This window comes from Anopheles merus, unplaced genomic scaffold (assembly GCF_017562075.2).
Source record: "Anopheles merus strain MAF unplaced genomic scaffold, AmerM5.1 LNR4000876, whole genome shotgun sequence".
NCBI lineage: Eukaryota > Metazoa > Arthropoda > Insecta > Diptera > Culicidae > Anopheles > Anopheles merus.
The window spans coordinates 15,001-19,389 of NW_024428456.1; positions in this window are offsets into that span (position 1 = coordinate 15,001).

Genomic DNA, 4,389 nt, shown 5'->3' on the forward strand with positions numbered 1-4,389 from the left:
GCTTGTCGGCGTGCCTCCTTCTTGACTTGATTGTCTCGATGTGAGGACCGTGCGGACCACACCAGTGAGTCATATAAGTACACTCGTAGTAAGCTTTTGTTCACCTTGTCTGGTCTGTGTTGTGCTCGACCGCCTTCACAGACAATGGACTTGGTGGATACTGGTGAAGCTTGGTGCAGGCTCCTTCCTTGTCAGACGAGCGACTTGACTTGGTCTGGAGACTGTTCCTTTACATTAGTGGACATGTGTCGTGCTTCTTCCTTGTCAGACGAGTGACTTGACATAGGTTGGAGATGGACGCGTAACACTAATGAGCTTGTCGGCGTTCCTCCTTCTTGACTTGATTGTCTTGATGCGAGGAACGTGCAGACCACACCAGTAAGCTTACATGCTCTCGTTACAAGTTGTATATGTTGACCCGTTTGGGCCGGTTGCCTTGCGCATGATGATGTTGACCATGTTTGGTTAACGTGTCGTGTGTCGAGGTGGTCGGTCTTGGTAGTAGGATGTCTTGTGCATGGCGTGTTGACCTCGTCGGTCGATGTGTCGTGTACGAGATGACCTACTTGCCCGTCGGTTGTCCAAGTTGTATGATGTGTTGACTTAGTCGACGTGTCATGTGCTTGGATGATTGGCGTACGGGTCATGTATGGTGTACTTCCTTCGGTTGAAGGGATGTACTAGTACATACTTGTATTAATTGTTTATTTCACGATCTGGTCTTTTGATTGGATCGTGAAAAAACGCTAAGTCCAAGAATCCTGAACTCGAGAGGAAAGCGCTGATGGCAACCTTTTTGACAGGACGTCCCTAGAAAACGGCTTTTTCCTTTTCGGCATTAAGTGGCATGTTTAACGTGGCTAGAACATCAATTATCCTGCAAATGGCACTCAAGCTTGGCAAAAGTCTCGAAACACTCCTATCTTGACGCACCTGCAACCGCAACACGATGCAAAACAAATTGCACGAGCTACTGATACTTGTACCATGCACGGTACACGGTTCCGAAAATTACGCCTGAAAGTATGCAATTTGGTGCTACCCTAGGGAACTTGTATGGGGAAGCCTACCTACGCGTGTCGCACGTTGCAAGTTGCATGGTCGTCGATCAGAGGCATGCAAAAGCACCTATCTAGGGGAATTACTCTACGTTCTAGTAGCTAGTGCGATTTTCCGGTCCAGCACGGCAGTACGCCTGCATGCATACAATCCATGTACCAACCATGTACCTAGGCGTTGGTCAGTAGCTTTTGGCGCCACATGGAGGAAGTATTCGAGTTCAGATTTCTGGGACTTAGCGTATTTTTCAAAACTATTAATGGAAATTAAACTATAAATGGGTCTCAAGCTAGGCGTTGGTCAGTAGCTTTTGGCGCAACATGGAGGAAGTATTCGAGTTCAGATTTCTGGGACTTAGCGTATTTTTCAAAACTATTAATGGAAATTAAACTATAAATGGGTCTCAAGCTAGGCGTTGGTCAGTAGCTTTTGGCGCAACATGGAGGAAGTATTCGAGTTCAGATTTCTGGGACTTAGCGTATTTTTCAAAACTATTAATGGAAATTAAACTATAAATGGGTCTCAAGCTAGGCGTTGGTCAGTAGCTTTTGGCGCAACATGGAGGAAGTATTCGAGTTCAGATTTCTGGGACTTAGCGTATTTTTCAATCATATTAAACCGAATCAAACATAAAATGATGAAACCTACACGACGTTCCTAGGTTATGAACGAAAAGTGACGATTTAGTGCCGGTCAGGATAGCCGTGCACCAAAATTGTGTACCGATCAGGGAAAGTACAACACGGAGGGCGCAGCCCGAGCGTACGCGTTCATGGATGTCCATGTTGGTACAAGTTGCCGGTCAGGATAGCCGTGCACCAAAATTGTGTACCGATCAGGGAAAGTACAACACGGAGGGCGCAGCCCGAGCGTACGCGTTCATGGATGTCCATGTTGGTACAAGTTGCCGGTCAGGATAGCCGTGCACCAAAATTGTGTACCGATCAGGGAAAGTACAACACGGAGGGCGCAGCCCGAGCGTACGCGTTCATGGATGTCCATGTTGGTACAAGTTGCCGGTCAGGATAGCCGTGCACCAAAATTGTGTACCGATCAGGGAAAGTACAACACGGAGGGCGCAGCCCGAGCGTACGCGTTCATGGATGTCCATGTTGGTACAAGTTGCCGGTCAGGATAGCCGTGCACCAAAATTGTGTACCGATCAGGGAAAGTACACTACGTTCCTATGACTTGGGTGAAAAGTGTTGATAAAGTGCCGGATAGGATAGACGGTGGCTTATCGTACACATCACAAACAAAAACCCCTTAGTGAGCAGTAGCAAGTGTCGATGGAACAAAGCGAAGGCAATACAAACTGATCAAGTACAATAAAGAACGCTACGTACTAGGACTTCTGTCCAAGAATGGTGTCCGCGACGGGAGGGCAATGGTCGAGCAAGCAGGTTTCCCTAGTAAACCTTGTATGGTAAACATACCCAAGCGTGTCCGTATGCACGCAACGATAGTCACGAACGGGCACATACCTAGGGAAAGTACTCTACGTACTAGGACTTCTGTCCAAGAATGGTGTCCGCGACGGGAGGGCAATGGTCGAGCAAGCAGGTTTCCCTAGTAAACCTTGTATGGTAAACATACCCAAGCGTGTCCGTATGCACGCAACGATAGTCACGAACGGGCACATACCTAGGGAAAGTACTCTACGTACTAGGACTTCTGTCCAAGAATGGTGTCCGCGACGGGAGGGCAATGGTCGAGCAAGCAGGTTTCCCTAGTAAACCTTGTATGGTAAACATACCCAAGCGTGTCCGTATGCACGCAACGATAGTCACGAACGGGCACATACCTAGGGAAAGTACTCTACGTACTAGGACTTCTGTCCAAGAATGGTGTCCGCGACGGGAGGGCAATGGTCGAGCAAGCAGGTTTCCCTAGTAAACCTTGTATGGTAAACATACCCAAGCGTGTCCGTATGCACGCAACGATAGTCACGAACGGGCACATACCTAGGGAAAGTACTCTACGTACTAGGACTTCTGTCCAAGAATGGTGTCCGCGACGGGAGGGCAATGGTCGAGCAAGCAGGTTTCCCTAGTAAACCTTGTATGGTAAACATACCCAAGCGTGTCCGTATGCACGCAACGATAGTCACGAACGGGCACATACCTAGGGAAAGTACTCTACGTACTAGGACTTCTGTCCAAGAATGGTGTCCGCGACGGGAGGGCAATGGTCGAGCAAGCAGGTTTCCCTAGTAAACCTTGTATGGTAAACATACCCAAGCGTGTCCGTATGCACGCAACGATAGTCACGAACGGGCACATACCTAGGGAAAGTACTCTACGTACTAGGACTTCTGTCCAAGAATGGTGTCCGCGACGGGAGGGCAATGGTCGAGCAAGCAGGTTTCCCTAGTAAACCTTGTATGGTAAACATACCCAAGCGTGTCCGTATGCACGCAACGATAGTCACGAACGGGCACATACCTAGGGAAAGTACTCTACGTACTAGGACTTCTGTCCAAGAATGGTGTCCGCGACGGGAGGGCAATGGTCGAGCAAGCAGGTTTCCCTAGTAAACCTTGTATGGTAAACATACCCAAGCGTGTCCGTATGCACGCAACGATAGTCACGAACGGGCACATACCTAGGGAAAGTACTCTACGTACTAGGACTTCTGTCCAAGAATGGTGTCCGCGACGGGAGGGCAATGGTCGAGCAAGCAGGTTTCCCTAGTAAACCTTGTATGGTAAACATACCCAAGCGTGTCCGTATGCACGCAACGATAGTCACGAACGGGCACATACCTAGGGAAAGTACTCTACGTACTAGGACTTCTGTCCAAGAATGGTGTCCGCGACGGGAGGGCAATGGTCGAGCAAGCAGGTTTCCCTAGTAAACCTTGTATGGTAAACATACCCAAGCGTGTCCGTATGCACGCAACGATAGTCACGAACGGGCACATACCTAGGGAAAGTACTCTACGTACTAGGACTTCTGTCCAAGAATGGTGTCCGCGACGGGAGGGCAATGGTCGAGCAAGCAGGTTTCCCTAGTAAACCTTGTATGGTAAACATACCCAAGCGTGTCCGTATGCACGCAACGATAGTCACGAACGGGCACATACCTAGGGAAAGTACTCTACGTACTAGGACTTCTGTCCAAGAATGGTGTCCGCGACGGGAGGGCAATGGTCGAGCAAGCAGGTTTCCCTAGTAAACCTTGTATGGTAAACATACCCAAGCGTGTCCGTATGCACGCAACGATAGTCACGAACGGGCACATACCTAGGGAAAGTACTCTACGTACTAGGACTTCTGTCCAAGAATGGTGTCCGCGACGGGAGGGCAATGGTCGAGCAAGCAGGTTTCCC